Source organism: Pleurodeles waltl, chromosome 6 (assembly GCF_031143425.1).
Source record: "Pleurodeles waltl isolate 20211129_DDA chromosome 6, aPleWal1.hap1.20221129, whole genome shotgun sequence".
Taxonomy (NCBI): Eukaryota; Metazoa; Chordata; class Amphibia; order Caudata; family Salamandridae; genus Pleurodeles; species Pleurodeles waltl.
This window is the reverse complement of record NC_090445.1, coordinates 742,825,859-742,848,044: the sequence shown is the minus strand read 5'-3', so window position 1 is coordinate 742,848,044 and position 22,186 is coordinate 742,825,859. Positions and strand designations below refer to the sequence as shown.

The window sequence follows — 22,186 nt, the reverse complement described above, 5'->3', positions numbered from 1 at the left end:
GCATCAATGTTTCTTCACTCTCCCTGATTTAAAGGTAAGCCCCCATGATCTGCCTCCCTATGGGTGGTCAGGGGTTCAACCAGGGGGGGGGGGGGATGTAATACTGAGGCGGCATAATCCTGAAGCCATCTCGTGCCTCTTCAATCTGTATAAAGCCACTCGCTGCCCCCTTCAGCTCACTCTTGCAGCTTTCTGCTTTCTTCCTTGGTGACGCTTTTTCGTTTTTCTTTTCCTCCGTCTTTCCCATATGTGTCTTTTGCTCGCAATAAATGCTTGAGGCAGAAAAATAAGCGCCGGTCCTCAAAAACAACCACAAATAAAGCACTGATCGAAATTCTAGTCTGCCTAATTTTTAATTATTTGCGTCCTTAAAAACTGAAGCCTTACGGTAGTAATGGTTGTTGAAGTGCACAGCACCTGCCGGAGTTCTATTGGGTTAAGCTGCCCGTTTCATGCATCAGGTTACGCGGCAATAAGCGTGACTTCTGTGTGTGTAATTATGTTTGAGCATGCATGCCCCCTGATGTGCTTTTATGTGTGCCTTTGAGTATGTGGAGTGGGAAGCGGTATGTATACCTGTGCTTCTGTTTCTGTGGGATTCTCGAGCACTGCATATTTTCTACGATATTTATGTATAGTAATTTCCAAGTCCCATGAAAGTGGTAGCTCTTAAGCATCTTTTTTGGTGCAGGCACCAGATGAATTCTGGAACATTGTGCCTTCTGACAAATGTCCTCTTCTTTTTACAGTGACCCAGAAACTAATTTGTATGTTTGGGTCAACATATGTTTGTGAAAGTTCGTTTTCCGCAATGGGACTGTTGAAGAGTAAACTCAGAAATAAGCTAACAGGCTTATATCTGGATCAATTCTTAAAGCTTGCTTTTTCAGACAAAGTATCAGATTACAGGACACTAATAGGAGACATGAAGTGTAAAATAAGTTCATAGTGTATCTTTCTTTGATGTACCTATTTTTCGATCTTAGTTAAATCTGTGCTGAATGTCTGCTAAGCGAGGATTACCATGCAATGCCTCTTGTATAATAAAAATGTATTGTCAAAATATCTAGCTTTGTACTAACATCTGGCTTCCAAATACAGCATTGTTTAGTAAAAATGTTTTAACACCAGTAGCCCCGCCCCTTGGCCTCACCCCTTCCCCCGCCCGCAACCCCACAGGCCCATGGGTGCAGCCCTCTGCCACAAACCAGACTGTAATTTTGGCCCCCGTCAAAAAGTTTGTGAGTACCCATGTTATAGTGTTTGGCAGTTTGTACTGAAAAGTCGCACCATCCATGCACGTCTTTCGGCACTTAAGAATGATAATTAAAGGCAGCCTCTTTGAGCTCAGATTCCTACTTAGCCAGTTGGTTTAGCGTTTATGTTGTTGGTTTAGAGCTTGTGTTGTGTCTAATCGGGCTGCCAGAGTGCAGTGGTGGCCTGAACCTCTTGGGGCAACCACTGGATAGGCAACATGGGTGTCCAGGTTCCCAGCGTGTGGAAAGAGGAAGGAATTATCTTATTTACTTGAGGTTTTAGTGAGAGTGCTGTACATATGATTTGTCTAACCTCCCTCACCTTACTTGCGGCGCTGCTGTTGCTCCAAGTTCCAGGACAGCATGGTGCTTAGCTGTGTGTTAAACCGTATTCCACTTGTTAAGATTGCAGTTTTGATGCGCTGAGATTTAGGTGAGTTGCCAGTTGTCACCTGCTCTCCTCTGCTAGCAGACAGGCAGTTATCTGTACTTTTTTCCCAGCTTCTCGGGTGCTTTGGGTTTATTTAAATGCCAACAGATGCAAGATTGGTGATTGTTGTTTTTTCAAATAAATTGTTCCCAAAATAACAGTAGCAGTTTATAAAAACAGGTAGAGGTTAAAGACAATTTGGCCCTCATTACGACCTTGGCGGGCGGCTTCCACTGGGTGGCCGCCAATGCGGTCGCACTCCCACCGCGGCCATCAGGAGATCCCCGCTGGGCCGCAACACAGGAGCCGGCTCCAAATGGAGCCGGCGGTGTTGCAGCCGTGCGACGGGTGCAGTTGCAGCCGTGTGACGGGTGCAGTTGCACCCATCGCACTTTTCACTGTCTGCATAGCAGACAGTGAAAAGCTGCACGGGGCCCTGTCAGGGGGCCCCTGCACTGCCCATGCCAGCGTCAGCCTTTTCCTGGCAGTTCAAACCACCAGGAAAAGGCTGGCGGTAGGGGGACTCGTAATCCCCTGGGCAGCACTGCAAGCAGCGCTGCCCTGTAGGATTACTCCCGCCGGACCACCGTGGCGGTAAACCGCCGGTCCCAGCGGTGCGACCACGGCGCTTCCGCTGCAGTCAAAATACACAAGATTGCACCGCCAGCCTGTTGGCAGTGCAATCGCCAAAACAGCCGCCAGGGTTGTAATGACCCCCTTTGTCTAAACTGCTGTGCATTTTTAAGAAGAACTTTAACATTTCTTTATTCCATTATTTGATAAACAGTATAATCAGTGTCTGATTCGTGGCATTACTTTAATGTGTTGGAGATTCAGCGTGAAACTATAAAGGACAACATTGTGATTAATATGCACACACAAAAACAAACACCCTCAGTTGTTTGAACTTGCTTCAGTGTAAATTGATAGCTTTCAGGAATTCATAAGGGGTTGCACAAATAGACCTGGAATCCATACGCCTAGCATAGTTTTGAGAATTTGTTTTTGTATGCGCATCCCCTCGTGCACATATTTAGTCACGTGGAAGGGAAGCCCTTCCTACCGTGGTCCTGCTATTGTCAGGAGTAAATTTCCAACCTTTTTCACAGTTGAAAGGGGCTGAAGAAGAGTTGGTGGATACCATTAAATATGTAAGTTTGCATTCCAAACTTGAGAGTGCCAATTCTGCCTGCTTCCAGGCCCTTTGAGATTTGCTCACACCAAAGTCTTTATGTGAGTAAATAATTTTTGTGTTCAAAAGCAACTTTTGATTTTGTAAGCCAACCTTGCCTGTGTAAATATCTTATCTAAGAATCCGGCTCTAATGTTTTTCATTCTGACAAGATCTTGCAGAGTTCATATAATTGCAAAAGATAAACCAGTCATTGCTCTAGTGCTTATAATATGCCCATGGTTATGGTAAACAGCAAAACTATGGACCTCTGAGAATAATTTTTTCTGTAAGTATTACACAATGTGGTCAAATTTAGAAGATCACACTTGGGTGGTCTCATTGATTTTCAGTTGACAACTTGCACACTGGAATCAAATATATTGTGGTTGACTAATCGTAACATTTTGTTAAATTGAGTGAATGCTCAAAAAGTAAATTTAGAATATCTCACATGGACAACGCTATACGCCCAAGGGGTTAATGGTCAATATCTTATATGTGCACAGTGTCCCTTACCCGTGGGACTCATTCAACATGTGGGACACCCTTCAACACGTTTTGGGGAGTTGGTCAATCAATGGTATATAATAATTACAAAGTAATTACTATTTTATTGAAATTTAAAGAAAAGAAAACACTGGACTGATAAAGGTAACTGTCATTAGTGTATATTACACAGTTTATATGCAGTAGTCAGTAAGACAGTGAACAAAAGTACAGATGACGCCATGCTCAAGTTTTTAGATATACATATTAGCAAGCTGTGGATAGGTATTTCAGTGTTTCGATCTGGACTAATTGAAGGGTTCCCTTCTTGACTAAGGGCCTGATTTCACCTTGGCAAATGGGATACTCCATCACAAACGTGACGGATATCCCAACTGCCGTATTACAAGTTCTATTATATCCTAGGGAACTTGTAAAACAGCAGGTGGGATATCTGTCACGTTTTGGATGAAGTAGCCCATCCACCAAGGTCCTAAGTAGGCCCTGAGTCATCTAGCTAAGCACCTGCATATTAATGGAGAGAGAGAAACCCAGAACCATTCATCAGTCTAGTTACACCTCATATAAAAATATCACACAGTATTTTGAGATCCACTGGTCTCTCAACACTCACCAACATGTGAGTACTTATTCAGCGTCCTGCCTGCTTCGCAGACGCACTACAATCCATCTTCAATTGACCGGTGATAAAGTCAAGGAATCTGAGAGCATACTCTTAGACTCACAGCACAACCCATGATAAATCAATAGTGGTACCACATATGCCAATTCTCACCTAATCAAGGAGCCATCCGGTATCCCTATACCATAAATGTGGAGCTCATCTTAGAAGTGGTTAAAACGCACACCCGTTCGGTGTAACGTGGCAACGTACTGTCCAAACTGTGTGCTAGCCTAAGGCAGCAATGGCCTAAAACACTTGTGATAGCCATCACGTGTCATTTATTTGTATAGAAGTGTCGAAAGTCATAAAGCCCACAACAATGCTACTGCCATTGCATGCAGGTTTGTGTTTAATAAGCACCATATTCTGTCATTCCACCCTTACAATGCGTGATCCATGCATTATTTTGCAAATGCATAGCAGTACCCAGGTGGTGCAAGGTGACTACGTCAAAAGTATCCCACTTTCAATACCTCAGTGGTATCAGAACTGTGCAAAAAACCATACACGTGCAATTACTGTTATGTCTCAACAGTGACCTAGCTGCCATCGTACTATATTATGTGCGCTCTGTAGTGGAGTCCTGTCCAGCTTGTGTACCCGCTGATGAATATGTCACACATAGAGCTATGTATTACACATCTTTATTCGTCTGCGTGTAACTGCGAACACAACATTCTAAACCTACGTTCACTTCGCTATGTTCTAACACCCACGTCATCACTCTACAGAGTCTTTCAGGAGCCAAAAGGGTTCTGTCATTCACACACTCAACACTACATCTTCTCCTCTGTTAAATAAAAAAATATATAAATATTTTTTTTTCCAACATATGCACAATCATAACTTCAATAAGCCTTCTAGGCGCTTTGATGACTCGCCCCAAACCTGTCCTCGGAAACTGGGAATCAGCAACGGGAATGTCCATAATCTGCGTTGGTGATGCAGAAGCAATAAGTCTGTGATTTTCCAATTGTCTTTTCTGGACCAGTCTCTGCGTTGACATCAATATCTGACAAGCTATGAGCCACACGTCTGAAATGCGGGGAACCTCACGTGATGGACTTCCTAGGACACTGTGCAGTCACCATGTTTTCTTTGCTGGTTACAACATGGAATGGCTCAGCATCAAATGGAGCATCAGATTTACGTTTTCTTGGTTGACGGATGAACACTCATTCGCCTCTTGTGAACACAATGGGGGTGATTCTGAACTTGGCGGGCGGCGGGAGCCGCCCGCCAAGCGGGAACCGCCAGAAGACCGTACCGCGGTCAAAAGACCGCGGCAGTCATTCTGGGTTTCCCACTGGGCTGGCGGGCGACCGCCAAAAGGCCGCCCGCCAGCCCAGCGGGAAACACCCTTCCACGAGGAAGCCGGCTCCGAATGGAGCCGGCGGAGTGGAAGGGGTGCGACGGGTGCAGTAGCACCCGTCGCGAATTTCAGTGTCTGCTAAGCAGACTCTGAAATTCTAAGTGGGGCCTTCTTACGGGGGCCCCTGCAGTGCCCATGCCATTGGCATGGGCACTGCAGGGGCCCCCAGGGGCCCCACGACACCCCATACCGCCATCCTGTTCCTGGCGGCCGGAACCGCCAGGAACAGGATGGCGGTATGGGGGTCGGAATCCCCATGGCGGCGTGGGCGGCGGAAAGCCGGCGGGAGACCGCCGACTTTCCGTCTCTGGCCGCGGCTGTACCGCTGCGGTCAGAATGCCCAAAGGAGCACCGCCAGCCTGTTGGCGGTGCTCCCGCGGACCACGGCCCTGGCGGTATTTACCGCCAGGGTCAGAATGACCGCCAATGTCTTTTGCATGTCTGTAGGAAAGTATCATCTTTCTGACATGGTTACCCCCACTTTTTGCCTGGTGTCAGTGTGTTTAGACTGTAGTCCCTGGGAGCCTGCTAATCAGGACGCCGGTGTCTGTGCTCTCTCCTCCAAATTTGGTTGCAGGTAAACTTTTACACCCCACAATTGACATACTGGTGCACTCATGTAAGTCCCTAGTATATGGTGCTTAGGTACATAGGGCATTGGTTCACCAGGGGACCCCCATGGGCTGCAGCATGTATTGTGCTATTAATGGGAGCCCATGCAAACTGTGTCTTCAGGCCTGCCATTGCAGCCTGCGTGAAAAGGTGCATGCACCTTTCACCTAAGATATAAGGCTTGCCTTTTATCATTGTCACTGCACTTAGACACTGTAAGTCACCCCTCTGGTAGACCCATCAGCCCAAGGGCAGGGTGCATGTCCCTAAGTGTGAGGGCACCCCTGCATCAGTAGGGTACCACTACAAGCCCCAGACTACATTCCCTAGGCTTTGTAAGTGCGGGGAAGCCATTTTAAGGTATGTAGTGGACACTGGTCAACATGAGTGGTCCAGCTATGTAATGGCTTCTCCGAACCTAGGCATGTTTGGTATCAAACATGTTGGAATCATGCAACTACACCAATTGTAGTGCTAGTTGCATGTTACCATGTACTCTGGGGGTTCCTTGGAGGATCCCCTGATTTTGCCTATGCAGCCTTACGGGATGTGGCTGCTAGTCCATGCTGCTGCCAACCCCAGACACCGTTCTGCCCTCCTGCTGATGAGCCTAACTCAAGCCAGGGAAGGCAGAACAAAGGATTTCCTCCAAGGGAAAGATGTGACCATCTCTGCCTTTGAAATCGGTGTCTCTGGGCTGGGGTGGGATGTCCTCTGACAGCTTTGAAGGGCACATTTGATGCCCTCCTTGCATCATCCAGTTTGCATCACCATAGGAACCCTCAGTTCCCATTCTGATGAGAAACTACACAAAGGACAGAGGAGTGACCACCCCTGTCCAGCTTCTCCCCTAGGGAGGTGCACAGACCTCTGCCAGGCGGCCGGTTGATTCTGCCATCTTGGAAACAAGGTGGGAAGAGGCCCATGGGAGCATCTGACTGGTTAGGCAAGGGAGATTATATCCCTGACCCCCTCTGATAGGTGGGTCACTACCAAGAGTGACCAACCCCCTTTTAGGATTACTTAAGGTCTCCCCTGATGGTGAGTTCTCAGCTCAGATTCGTTGAACAAGACTCTCTGAAAGACATCTTCTGCTCTGGCATCCAGAACTGCTGCTGGTCTGTGGTCTGCTTTTGGAACCTAAAGAAGACTGTATCCAATTGGGAGGGCTCCCACTGCAACATTGTTTCTCCAGCTCCTGCAAGATTTTAGCAACCTGCGCGGCTGTGTATCCTCCAGGGTCATAAGGAATCTGCCTGTATCCAAAAGGCATCTCCCTTGGAGTGAAGGAGTCACTCCCCTGCATCCGCAGGCACCTCAAGACGACAACCAGCTGGCGGATCCTGCTGTCCCATGGACAATGTAAAGTCTCTGCTCACAGGTAGTGGTTCCGTGGTCCTCTCCGGGTCCAACTCGTCTTATGACCAACTTGGGAGATGGTGGACCCTTGCTGCAACCACTGGAATGGAACCCCTGAGCACCATGACTGTTGCTCTTGCCAAGACCTGTTGACTCTTCCTCCAAGAAGATCTTCAGGCTCCTAGAAGCCCAAGCCTCCAGCAGTCTGCAACTCCAGGTTCAGCTCCCCCTCTTCATCTCCTGCAACGTGGGACTCCTGTTTTTTGTGCTGCTCAGGCCTTCTTGTGATGCCCTGTGCCTGCTGCCAGTGGGTCATTCGTGGGGGCTCCTCTGACTCCGGCTGGCTTTCCTTCCTGCTGAAGGCTTGCGCTGACTCCCCACCAAGGGTCCAGTCACTAGGACCTTGCTGGTCCTCCAAAGCCTACACACATCTATGCAACCGCTATTTGTATTTGCCAAGGCTTGTTAGTGGTCCTACTGACCCTCCTTCAATCCGGCAACCGGCGTGGGACAGTTCCTTCGATGACTCCAAGGATCTCCTGCATCCCCCTTGACTCCGCAGCTGGACTTCTTCTTTCACCATTCTGCAGAAACTTCACCTCCAAAAGGGTGGGCGTTGCCAACCTGCACTGCCTGGACATTGCCTAGTGGTCTGGACAAGGTCCCCTTCTTTTTTAGGTCCTTCACATCCAGAATCCACCTCCTGGTTCCACCAGTCTGGTTCGCAGGTTGCGACAGCAGCTGGACAACTGAGGCTTCCATTGACTTAAGCAAGGGTTTCCAACTCCACTTCACCCCTATGCACCTGGGCTCCCTGGTGTAGGTACTCTGGTCTTCTGGGTATCTACAGGTGGGGGCACACTCCAACTTTCTTTGTGCCAACTGCTTTCCTCGGGTTCCATTGGGAAGGGTCCTGAATCCATAAAAATCCAACTGCAATGGTCCTGTTATAGCCTATGGGACACCCGGCTTGATAACAACTCTGCAACTAGGCACCTCTGGGATTTCTAGTACCTCTGGTAATTTCCTACTCCCCCAGCCCCTGGGATCATAATACACTTACCTTGGTTGGGCACCTCCATTCTTATATCACTTTCTGTCAACACCATAACAGTACGCGCTCTATTGGCCTCAAAAAATGCAAAAAAACATCACTTTCAAAATAACATGATTCATGCATTGTGCTGATATGTTGTATTTTACCCTTTTGCTTTGCAGAGCTCAATCCTAAACACTTATTCTTAATATGTTTACAAATACTGTTTCTTTGCAAGGTATTGCTACAGGTTTTGAGAGTGGGTTAGGGTGTGGCCTCTTTCCAGGGCTTTCCAGAGACTTTCCCTGCAACATGCCTGGGCGTGGTTCTGGGCTGGGCCAAGACTCTATATAAGGAGAGTCAGCCCAACTCCCAGTGCTCACTATTCAGAGGTTACAGTGCAGAAGAGCAGCTATTTCCAGAACTTCAGTTCCAGTGGCCTTTTTGATCTCCCAGTTCTGCTTTGAAATCTTCATTGGTGCATCTTGTTCCTGGGTGGTAAGACGGTAGTTTGGGTTTATTCCCAATACCGTTTATTTTATCTAGAATTATCTCATTCTAAGATCTGATCGTTTATTTATGTCAACAATTTGTTTTAAGGTTATAAAAAGTGCACTCGAGTATTTTTGTTAAAGTGTGTACATGGATGTTTATGTATCAGCAAGAAGCGCGATTCGTTTATAGTTTTGAAACTCATGTTACATTGCGCGCCAGCGTTTATTGACTTACGCGTTGAGGTTTACAAATCGACAGGATGCGCGATTTGTCTGAAAAGCTTTAAAAAGGAAAAACTGTGTTACATTGCGCGCCAGTGTTTATTGACATACACGTGGATATTTATGAATCACCAGGAGACGCGATTCGTTTGAAAAGCTTTGAAATCTTGAGTTGCATTGCGCGCTGACATTTATTGACACATACATGATTGATCACGAATCGGCAAGAGGCGCGGTTCGTTTATGAAGCTTTAAAAGTGATACATGTGATACATGTGATACATTGTGTGTTACTATTTATTGACATTTAAAAGAAGGTTTTGAAGTGGTACGATGTATAATTCAATTTAAGATAATTTCAAAACCTGTTGCTATTTATTGTGCAACCATTTCTTGACTTTGCATGGTGGCATTCGAGTCAGCAGGACATGCAATTTTTTACTAGAGTTTATTTATGTTGTGAACTGCATATTACCATTCCAGGATAATTGCTCAGTACAATTCGAGTTGATAAGTATGGGAAATATTTCTTGAACTATTGAACCCATTGAAAAATATTTCTTCTCTAGTGTTTTAAGAGTGTAATTTGTGTTGAAAACATTTCAAGGAAAATATATATAGGATCAGAAGTTCTAGATGCAATATTATATGCTTCTATTATGCATATTCTTGTTATTCTAATTAATGCTTGAATAAGAAAAGTTTTATTTGAATTAATCTTGATTCCATTACAGGTTCTGTTCATTTTTAAAACTGCAATTCAAGATTGCTCATATTTTCAGAAAGACTATGTTTATTAATATTTACTTCAGGTTATGTTGTGTGTTCTAACCTTTTTTCCCATTAAAGGTCTCCTTCCCAGCAGTACCCTTCCTAATCCCCTCTTCCCCTCTTGAACTCTAACAGTCTCTGTGAATTGTCTATCAGAGTCTTGGAGCTGTTCATTAGAGGACGTGTTGGGAACGTGCGCAAACCCCGAGGATCTGGTGACTCTGACACTTTCTTAGTATATGGTTTGACCCGCTCCCCACCAATGTACTTTTTAATAGTACAGCTGGGTGCACAGAGAGGAACCACCCGCTTACCCCCTTCTAAAATTGGCATAGTTGCCCATCACTAAGCCCCTTAACTCCTTCCATCTTTTTGGTGAGTGGTGTGCTGGATGTTATGCTGGATGAGCCTGCTTCAAGAGTTTATGATCTCTGTGGGAGGTCCCATACTAGGTGATTGCTACACACGGCATACATTGTGTGTTCCAGCCCAAAACATTAGTTTACCTTTTTCTCTTTGTATTCTGGATGGAGGTGGGAACTTGTGTATATTTTGTCCTTAGGTCTTTGATCAGAAAATGTAAAAGATGTGTGAAGGGCTGGGGAATACACATCTTCTCATTGCCAAGCTAACTTCTGCATTATTTTGCATGTGATATCTCTCCACATCCTTTAGTGAGCTCAGTGTTGCCCAGCAAACCCCGAACACCTTGACTGAGTCTTTCAGGTAATTGTAATAGGGAATGTGCAAAACTCTTCACCTATCAGGCTAGTTAATGCACACTTTATTCATCATGTGTTGTTAAACCAGGGAGAAAAACTCACCAGATTCACAGTGTTGAGTTTTTAATGGATAGCTCTTTTTTTTTTAAAGCATGAGCTTCACTCTAGTGCCTCCAAATGTGGCTAAACACTATTTTTGACAACTAGTGCTTGTAGTTTGGTGGGCTTGAACTTTTAGCACAGACTCTGCCGATGGACTTTGAATGGAATATTGGCTACCTATTGAATGAATAATCAGGGCTACGTTTCCAGTATCTAAGTTGCAGTGGTATGCATGGGTGTAGTAGTCTTCCCTCTTTCACTGCACTACTCTTAATAGTCCTCTTGACTGTTATCATTTTAGTGCAGCATCCACAGAACCTTCTTGACAGTGTTTCTTGGCCTTTCCTGATCCTTATATCAAAATATTATAGTTTCTCTTGATCTGCTGGTCAACTGCATCCTTTTCTTGTCACGGTACCTCTGTTAAACTGTTTGTGGAAGGAAATACTCTCAAGAAAGAGAACAATCTGTCCCATGTGATCTCACATCTATAATACACACTGATTCTTCTGACTGAAACATGGAATGAATGTACTGAAGCCCCCTTACGTAATGATTCACAGCTTACCAAGATACCACCTGCTGAACTTCTGTTTAATAAAAGTAGCACAAAGCCACAGAGTCTTAGTCAGATATGAGGAGGTTACACTCCCTGGACAAACAATATGACAGTCCTTGCTGCTCTCAGTATTTAAGCCTGGCCTAAAATCTCCCAAAAGTTCTTATATGCAAGACTTACTGAAGTTCAGAATACGAGGCCCAGAACCCCAAAAAAGAGAGGAGAGAAAAAACGAATTAAGCAGTTTTACCTAAAAAAATTAGCCTAAGCTGTTCACCAGCAGCCACTCCTCAGTAGAAGCGCTCAATATCCCCCAGTCTGGACAGTTCCAGGTAGTCTGGGTAAATGGACCCAAAAAACAAGTTGATGGGCCCATCCAAGAGACCTCAAACCAGGTCCTTGGGCCCTGCTTCTATCCCTCTCTACGTCATAAAAAACACACTGGCAGTGCAGATGTGAGCAAAAGTAAGAATCACTCTGCACAAGACAAGAAACATCAGTCCCTTTTTTGCCAGTTCATTTTTCATTTACCCGTTTTGACTTACTCTCCCTACTCAGGTCTGTAAAGATGTGTGTGCCTCACCTTTCCAGAGCCAAGTTCTAGGATCACAGAACACACATTGGAGTCTGAGCAGTTGATCTGCGAGAGGAGAAGCTGAAAAAAACCTCTACATCTCAACTCTTTCTGCCTCATAACTTAATATGATTTCTGTTTTCAAGGCACCCTGCCCTTTGACATACAAGGAGTCACCCACTGAGATCGATTGGAAACTCTAGCTACTCAAATGTGAAGCACCTGCACTGTTTTCCAGGCTTATCTTATTGCTGTTCAACTAGAATATGAAGCTGGTTGCACAGTCTTAGAACTCTTTGGCACAGTGTTTGTAATTCTTTTGCTCACCAACCACTGAAAAGACCTCAGTCAGTACTTTGGTGCACTATACAAGAGTTTGCTCAGTGGTCTGTTTGCTACAATAAAATGCTACCATCCTCATCGCCACGGTCTGTCACCTCGACTCCACCGTGTCTTTTCAACATGCCAACTGACGTTTTAGGATAGCTTTTGCTTCTGATTGGTGATGTATGAACCGTGCTCTGTTTGGATTTGCTGCCCTTTAAAATGGGGTTGCTTCGATCAGTCCAGGTTGGTCAGCGGGTGCCGTGCTTGTTACACTTGATTCAACATCTAATACCGAAAATAAAGGTAAGGCTATTTGCAAAGAAGTTAAGTAAGGGCTGTGAGAGTAATTGGTTTTAAATGATAAACGAGCTGTTGCTTAATAGCATATATAGGACAGGGAGTGCCGTACAAGACTGATTTGAACACTACTGATACTGACTAAAATACGAGTGCATTAACATGTATAATGGAATACACCACAAGTTTAGGTGACTGAAGTGGCTAAGGGCCAGATGTAGCAAAGGTTTTTCCCCATTCTGTGTCTATGGGAAAAAGTGTTTGTACATATGGCCCATAATGATAGAAGTATGGGTGGATTAATTTTTAATGAAGTTAAAAATGGACTTTGTTAGTATGATTCGCATTAGGGGTTAGAGGCACATACTGACATTCTTTGGAAGGGTATGTCATTTATTTTGCAGACAATTAGACATTACAGCGTCTTAATGTTTTAGCATAATGTTGATCTGGATTGTCTTGTTGTTTGTTTATTTTAGATGCACATATGTGAGGTACTCAAAAAATAGACTGGTATTGATATGGGTGAACTCCACTTTGAGAAACCTTGGAAAAAACTATTGCGCTCCATCGGAATTTAGCTGAATCATTCAATAAGAGTGCAAGGTTTGTGTGCTCATAGTTTTGTGAATACTTTTTGGTGATCTACTTTAGGACATGTGATTTCTGATGAATTTCCCCTTCCTCCGCTAGTGGCTTTTTGGCTGAGATGGACTCCTTGAACAGGAATAAGGTATAATTAGTGATACATTCTCTACCTCATGGGACATTATTGCCTCACAAAAAACTAACTCTTTACCGCTGTTATTTTATTGTATATCGGATCAGTGAGGTGTTGCTTCTTTTTTTTTTTTTACTTTATTCTCATGTTTTAAGTGGACATTAGGGTGTTGTAGCACCTTTTAACTGGCACATTTTTAAATAAAAATATAATAAATTTTAGTATATGGTTTAGTAAATCTCTGTAAATTAGTATTTTTTTTTTAATTAGGAATGTGAATTTTGTAATGAGTATTTTTTGCTAAACAAGTCAGTAAAAAAAAGGAACACATTGATACACACTCTGATGTCTATGTATTGATATTTGATATTGGTTATTTGTCTTTTGGTGAAATTTTAGTACTTAATCAGATTACCTATATGGTTACACTAAATATCAGATTGACAAGTAGATGTTTAGCAAACTGAGTCTGTGTGTGCTCCACTATATTTTTTTGTTTTGATATTAACTGGTTTAGGTTTCCGATTCCAGTTTACACACCTTGACAACAGATGTGTTTTAGTGTTTGAGCACCATTAATGATAGAAGTAAACTGTAGGGATGTGCAGCTAAATGAAGTCCTTGTTGCCTTGAGTCCTTTGAATTTCAAATGATGGGCCCTGGTTCGGACCAGAGTATTCCCGGACCCTAAGGGGCATTGCCAGGGGCACCCCGTTTGCCTGTGCGGGTTGTGTTTATTAGAGTACCTGGAGGTATTTCAGGCAAGTAATCTTCTGGAACTCCTCTGCGAGGAATGGTTAGCATGAGGCCCATGTTTTCCCAAAGAGCCTCCCTCCCTTCCAGGGATGAAGATAATTTCTCCATCCCCAATAGTTCCCAAAGGCGTGTAAGCCAGGTCTGATATATTGGTACTGCATCCGTTCCACACTGTGATGTGATGGCTTGTTTTAGCTGCACAGAGCGACAATGTGATCGCTGTACTTGGGCAGTGAGTGCATAATGGGGGGGATGTGATGGGGTTGGACAGGCCCAGGAGAATATTGGTAGGAATGCACTGGATTTCTGTGTGGACATTTTGTCTATTCTATCAAGCACTGTAGCCCAGTACTGCTGTAGTTTCTGGCAGTGGCATAAAAGATGAACCATGGTCCAGACCCCCTCCAACAGTGATTTTGTTTTGGGCCAGGTCTGCAGTCGAGCAGTCATGTAATACCAATAGAGTATTGTCTTGGTCACTACTTCCCTGCCTGCGCTGCTCATTCTGGAGGTAAGCATGCAATGAAATATCTCTGTCTCGCTCTTGTCCAATAATGGTAGGCCCAGTTCCCCCTCCAAACGTCTCATGGTAGAGGAATGCAACGAGGGGAATGGGCCACCCAGTATTTTTACCTGTCTGCTACCAAATGCTTATCATTAGCTTTGATAATGATCCATTTCTCAAATGGAGTCCACTTGTGCCTGGCGTCACTCCTTATCAAAGGGTGGGGCAACCAGTGTCTGAGCTGTAGATAGTGCCAGTGTTCAATTTCAGGAAACCCATAGCCCTCCTTAAGCTACTCAAAGGATGGAAGGCTATCCCTATCATAAAAATCTCCTACCCGGTTGCAGTTGTTGAGTTGTCATGGGATATAGTCCAGACCCACCAGTCCAGGCGAGAATTCTGGTTTGCCCATAATGGGTGTTATGGGGGATGGCCAAGTTGTTGAGCATTTCAAGATTGCCACCCTGTCCCATTCCTCCATGGGTGTTCTAAGTACAGAGGATACCTAGATTTCTCTGGGTCTCTGACACCTACGAAGCCAGGGCACTTTTCAGGCATGTATGCCAGCAACTAACTGGTTCACAATGCACCAGTGCTTCTCCGATGTGGGTCTGTTCCATTCTACGACAGAATTGTGCTGCAGTGTAATATTGGAGCAAATGTGGTATGCCCAGTCCAGCCTCTCTCGGAGAAAGATATGCCTGTCATTTGGCCACACAGGGTCTCTTCCCCCCATGTAAGGCTTCCCAGCAGCTTCTGCAATTTGTCTAGTATTTTGGTATTCTGACAGGAGGCTCTAGTGGTAGAGTTTGCATTATAAAAGTATTCTGGGTAATTGTGTCATTTTAATTGCAGCAGTACAACCCATCCATGACAGTCTCTTCATCTGTCAACTACAGGTCATCACTGGTGGTCTTGAGAAAATCATTATAATCATGGGAAGTTGTCAGATAAATTGTGGGACCGATTTGAATTCCCAGGTACGGTATCGACCTTGGGGTACAATTCAGGGGAATGCCTTTTGCAAGTCCTCCCTTTCAACGTGAGATATGTTAAAACTGGAGATTCTTTCAAAGTTCTCCAGGTCGTGAAATAGTGGAGGAAGGGATGTGTGTGGATTAACTAGCAGGACTAGAATATCATCAATGTACAGAGCTAGTCTGTGCTTCGTAAAACTATATTCCCAAAATGTGCGGGTGGTGGTGTATTTGTTCAGCAAATGGTTCTGTATAGATGCCAAAGAGCAGCGGGGAGACAACAGAGAGCCTTTCTTAGTTCCCCTACCAATCAATAGGGGCTCAGTCAGCATGCTGTTAGCACTGTGCTGTTAGCGCTGCGCTGTTAGGGTTCCCATACTCGATGAGCACCCAAGCTGTAACTTTAGGGCTTAAACCCATCCTAGCCATGTTCACCCTGCACAAAAGACCAGTGGAAGCAGTCAAATGCCCTTTTGGCATCTATGGAGAGCAAGACTGCAGAAGTCAGAGCCTGGGTAACCTTGTCTAATACACGTAGGATGTGGTTAGTATTGTTTCCAAACCCTCTCTCTGGGATAAATCCTACTTGGTCTTAGTCTATCAGTCCCTGCATGTAAGGCCCACATTGACATTCAGCAAAGAGATTGGGAGGTATGAAGAAAACGGGGCTGGATCTTTGTCTGCTTTATGGATAATAGATGTCACCGCCTCCTGCATTGTGGGTGTGAAAGTGGTCATTTCGCCGATCCTATCATATAGATGCACCAACAGGGGTGCTATTTTTGAGCCATATCACTTGCAGAAGACAGCTGTAAAGCCATCTGTGCCAGGGGTCTTCCCCGAAGGCAAGCTGTTAATGCTAGAAATCACTTCCACAGGCGCTATTCTCTTTTCAAGAAAGTTTGCCTGTTGGGCTGTCAGTGTCAGGTTTGAGGTATGAAGAAATATCACAAGCTAATGCCTGGTCTGGATCATGGAGAGTGATGTAGTAGTGCCTTAAATCCTCTAGGGTTCCCTCTGTATGATATAGCTCTACCCTACCACCAGTGACCATTGTATTGATGGCATCTGTCTGCATTTTGGCCCTGAACTTACATGCTAGCAGTCTCTCGGTCCTCTTTTCCCCTTTGTCATACTACTGACGAAGACACAGGGGCGCATGTTCAGCCCTGTTCACGTCTTTGACTTGAAGCTGCTGTCAGGTGTGAGTAAAGTTGCACCAGGTTTTCTTTAAATGTGTCTGTGGTGGGCCTCAAGCTTGTGCACCTGTGTCTCCAGGTCAGTCCACTTACCATGTATCTCAGCATTTCATTGTGCCACATGGAGATTGATTCTTGTCTTACAACCTTCAAGGCTTCCCAAAGTGTTCCCACATTGAATACTGACCCCTCGTGTGTGAGGAATGTTGTGATCCTATCTCCAATTACCTTCCCCACCTGGTCTGATTCCAAGAGATTGTCGTTGAGGCGCCACAGTCTGAGGGGGAACTTCATCTTACGGTCTCTCAGAGACAGTAATAGGCGAGTGATTGGAGAGGCCTGTCACTCCAGTGCCTACCTTGAGCGAGTGTACAAGTACCTTGTGGGTTCCTAAAAATTAGTCAAGCCTGGCGTAGGTTTGGCACAATGTGGAGAATTAAGTGGTCTCTGAAGTGAGGTGTTTACTCCTCCATATATCTGAGAGACTGAGCTCCTCTAGTCAATATCTGCATGTTCCTAAGATAGCCCCTGTCTGCCCCACCTGTAGGGCTGAATGATCCAGGTCAGAGTCCACTACCTCATTAAAGTCCTCACCCACTGAAACCTCAGTGTCTGGGGTTGTCATCACAGTCACAAGGGCTTCCCTAAGGAATCTCTCTTTGTTCATTTAGAGCGTAGATGGTGTAGAGTGTAAGCATGTGTGGAGCGATTGAGATTCAAAGGTCCAGCAGGCAACCTATTATATCAGCATGGGGGCCTAAGACTTTTCCTTTGAATTTATTAGCAAGTAGAATTGCCACCCTCACCCCTTTTTTGTGGGGCCCAGATGAGAGAAACTGCCTTAAGAACCACTGTGGTCAGAGACATCCCAAGTCACATTTCAGTTGGTGGGTCTCTTGTAAGAGACATATCACAGCTGGTCTTCTTCAGCATGCACAGCAAGTCAACCTGCTTAGCGGCAGCCTTGAGGCCCCGAATGTTGAGGCTCAATATTATACACATCTCCAAGAGTACCCACCAGCTACCAGTTATTGGCAAGAGGGATCCCTCCCTGCCTAAGCAGTCAGTATGTGCATGTCTACATAGAGAGGGTGAAAAAAAAGCCCAAGTACTGCAATGCACCGGAGTTGTCCCGTTAACACACAAACACTCAGCCTTTTAGCCAGCATGTCCCCTACCCCCCTCGTTTGGCGATCCACAGTCAGTGTGGGGAACCTTTGCCCCCTGGGCCTGTGAAGGTGACTGGTTCACTTCCCGATAAAATCCATGCTAACTTCCGTCTTGGCAACCCCTATTCATACGTGCATGCTCGTTTTGTCCGTGCCCCCCACCCCCCAATCCGTACCATGGTTGTCCTCCCTCGCAGATAGTATTTGTGCAATAGGAAACACCTTATGAGTCACCGGGTGGGCCGTGCAGATCCTCAGATAGGAGTGTGTTCAGCACTGCTTTACGCTCCTTTGTCATTTCCTCCAGTGAATGTTCAGGTGATGTTCTGCGGTGGGGGCAGTGTGCCAGCATTCTGATTGGCACATACATTTCCTCCTCAGGCAGTGCTCCATTTGGGTTGCTGATGATCCATCGCCTGGAACTGGTGTGTCCAATAGTGTGGCCTCCTTAGTGAGGGTATGAATTCCATGGGTTTCATCCTTAATTTTGAAAATTAGGTAGAACGGATAACCCCACCGGTAGGAGATTCCCTTTCCCCACAACCAGGCGGTAATTGGGCGCAGCTGCTGTCGCCATTGCAAGGTGAGGTGGGAAAGGTCCTTGTAAATAGAGACCCTTGCCCCCCTCAAAAGTTATACCATCCATCTTACATACTGCCTCCATGATGGTGTCTTTCTGTTTATAATGGTGAACACGGGTAAGCACGTCCTGTGGTTTGCCGCCTGGGGATGCCATGCGGCCAACCCAGTGTATTATGTCCATTTGTTTGTCCTCCACTGCGAGGCCTGAGATAATGCTGTGAAAGACAGTTAACATAAGGTTCCTTGGCTTCCTGGCCTATCTCCTGTAGTATTCCTCTAAGGCAGATATTGGATCTGCGGGATCTGTTCTCCAAATCTTGACTCTGGTGATCTATATTCTGGTCCCACAACTCCAGGATTTCTTTTCTGAAAGAGTCCAGTTCCTTCTCTCTAGCATCGCCTAGGGCACCCAGTCCGCATCTCTTTGAGGTCCATATTAATTCTTGCTGGTGGGAGGCAATATCCTGGTTTGGTTTCCCAGATAGGTCTTCAGCAGCGCCTCAGACAAGCCCTGTGCCGTGCCCTGCAGGAAGGGCTGATGGCTCCCAGCCTCCTCTGTCAGCGTCACGCTGCACCTCTTGTTTCTTGGATGCAACTTTAGTGAGTTGGTCTTAAATGGTGGTGTCTTTCTTTTGTCAGTGGGATGTCATAGAGGAGGTATGCACGTTCACTCACTACCCTCATCTGTACTACAGTTGTCATGACTCCTCCGCTGTTCTAGTCACCACCCTCAGCACAGTGTGGTGTCACTGAACACTCCTCCTGTATGACAGTGTTCCGCTTTGGGGCGCATTGTGCGTGGTTGGGATGCTTTGTCTGTGAAGGGCCTTGTCGGAGACCATGGGGCTTGCCAGTCACTCGCTCTCAGGGGCAAAGTCTGCCAAACTCATTGAAGCAGATATGCTAATTAGAAAATTATTAATGATGTTTATGTGTTTTGAAAAAGAAAAGTTTGTGGAGAATTTAATCGTAAAGAAAATAATGTACACGTTTGAAAGTATGCCCTCGGAGCATGGCAGCCACTTTTACGAGATTGTACTAATATAACTGAAATTGTGTGAAATAATGAAACATGTATAAGGATAATGTAGTAATATGTCAAATCGAAATGTATAACCTATGTTTTGCATTAACTTGTAGTGTTAAATTAGCTGAAATTAAGGCCTAGTCTTCCTAGGCCTCGCACATGAAGAGCTGAAATACTAAACGCGCTGAAAGAAGCTTGATGCATGACCTGTCCTTGAGCCACCCAATGTTAAAGTTGCTTAGCTAGAAATTTCTGCAGTGTACCAGCGGACAGGAGATGATGAAGACACTTTGATACAATTATGTGTAGAGTAAACTAAATGTACTTTCCCAGGACTTGAACAATGGAGGCACTGACTGAAGAGGAACATGCAACTATTTCGATACCTGAGGAGCCGGACGATGAGGACATCGTATAGTGGACCAATCCGCGTCTTGTGAAAGGACTAATATTATAATTTATAGATTTGGTAAACAAATACTATAGGTTAAAGTCATATCTGCTGACTGACTGACCAATTGGAAATTAAGGGGATAGACTGGGAGACCCTAATAACAAGTTATGACAAGGTGCTAAGAATTCAGAATCTAGGCAGATGCGGGAGATGCGAGGGGAGACGTTGATGACGTCAGGAAATGCTGTTCGAGATTCTGACATTGGGCTCATACTATTGAGAGCATGATGCGTAGCTGATCGATTGATGACCTGAAGACGAAGACTGACTCTGTTGCTGATACATTCTGTGGATAGGTAGCTATGAAAATGTGATGGACAAATTTGTGCCTTTTTTCTTCTAGGTACCAACTGCGCTGATTATAGATTCTCACTTGGAAAGATGTTTTCCAAATTCATGTTTCTCTAAATTGTTTTGCATGAAATCTCACATGCTAATGCTAATCTTGGTTAGATAGGCTTTTTAAGGGTGACGTTGACAGTGACAAATGACTGACGAGCTATCCTCTGAACTCTGCTATTGAAGCTAGAAATCTTCTCTCGGCTTATATAGGAGCACTCAAGCATATGTTTTCTTCAAGTTCTGATTTGATTATGTTATTGACATTTCATAAATGAACTAATAATTAAGCTGATTGAATAAAGTTTGATCTAACAGATGATTTAGTATTGTAAACAATAGGGAAATAAAACTGTTTAACTCTTCACCGAGTTGTGATTATTCATGAATAGATGGTATTTAGATGTTATTAGGAGAATATTGATGGTTGGTTATGCTGATTATTGATGTCAGTGGTCACTACATGACTAGGATATTCCATGCAATCCAAAAGATTCATCAACCTATACGCGTCCCCTTGTAAGTTTACTTACTAAGGACCAGGTGCACTAGCAGTGTGAGTATGCACGTTCACTCTCTACCCTCATCTGTACTACAGTTGTCATGACTCCTCTGCTGCTCTAGTCGCCGCCATCAGTGCAGTGCAGTTGGGATACTTTGTCTGTGAAGGCCATGAGGCCATGAGGCTTGCCAGTCACTCGCTCTCAGGGGCAAAGTCTGCCAAACTCACTGAAGGGGAACCTCCTCAATTCTGAAAGTCTCCTCTCAGGATGCCAGTCAGTGGTGCCCCCACCTGTCCTCACGGACCACACTAGTCTGTGGGCTGTGATGGTAGGGTGTAGAAATAGCCACTTCCTGACTTCTCTAGCAATGTCGAGCCTGCCTGGCACTAGTCTTCTCCCTCTTCACTGACACAGTCTACACAGCTGCGAGCCACGGTGTTCTGCCCGCATCGGGCCTACCAGGGATCCACGACGAGGCTGGGATAGGTTGGGCCTCACTGGGCTGTTGCGCAGGGCAATGCCATTTTTCTCCTCTTCTGCTGTTGTGGTGGCCCCTGCATGCCCTCCCGATCGCTAGTACGGAGCCCACTCGAGCACTGTCTGGGTGCCGGGCGGACCTTGAGCTCTCCAACAGTACTGCCGGAGCCACCATCTCTCCTCTGGCTTTGCGATTCAGGCCGCTTGCCTCTGTGCTCCAACTAGCATGCAAGCGCAGATGTCGGTTCTCCCTCCACAAAGACAGGGCGGTGGAGCACACTGACACACCCTGGACACCTCTACTCTGAACACAATTTTTCACGAGGCAGGAATGGAACCAGCAAAATGTGCTCCTACAGTGGTGCCATCTTCGCCACGCCATCTTCGCCCTACAGTGGTATCTTGAAACCTCTAGTGGTGCTAGACTGGGAAGCACTGTTGCCCGGCCTCTTCATGGGTCAGACCTCCACAGTCCAGGGCTGCAACAAATATTCTTGATGCATTGCTCCCTCATTCAGCAGTCACTCACAGATCCACGGCATGCTTCACAAACCTGAGAACAGCCTCAGGAATGGGTGCTTGTTCCAGCTACCCATAAAGCATCAGCCTCTCCCTGGTCAAGACTGCTGTACCCCCTCAGATCAGAGGGTTTTTATAAAAACATGGCTAAGGATGAAGAAATGCCCTAAGCTAGAATTCCTTAAGCTATTATGGTCTATTTTCTGCCACATGAGGCTGCTTACCCACTTTTGATTGGCCAGCTAACCCTTCTACTTGATAACAGAATTTAATGCGCAATTGGTTGATCTGATTGTTCCTTTTGCATGCTGTTGAATGCGTCCATGTTGTAATAACATATGTCATACACACTTGAGTTGTTGGAGATTTTTGTAAACATTAGATGCATTATTTTTTAATTTCTGGTGTTAGCTAAGACCTTTTTCTTTAAATTAATTACAAAAGTACATAGATGCATACATACATACATATAAAAGTACA

At 45.2% G+C, this 22,186-nt stretch overlaps 1 long non-coding RNA gene across 2 annotated transcripts in view; it reads left to right on the top strand.

The window, feature by feature from the left end:
* The window catches only part of LOC138302035 (uncharacterized), a 173,984-nt gene that overhangs the window by 73,925 nt on the left and 77,873 nt on the right, over nucleotides 1–22,186 (top strand). The window contains exon 3 of one of the 2 annotated variants that reach the window (XR_011205232.1): nucleotides 19,748–20,348. The exons of the other annotated variant lie outside the window; for it this stretch is intronic. This is a non-coding gene — a long non-coding RNA (uncharacterized lncRNA). Of the gene's footprint in view, nucleotides 1–19,747; nucleotides 20,349–22,186 lie in introns of those variants that run through there. 2 annotated transcript variants of the gene reach the window in all.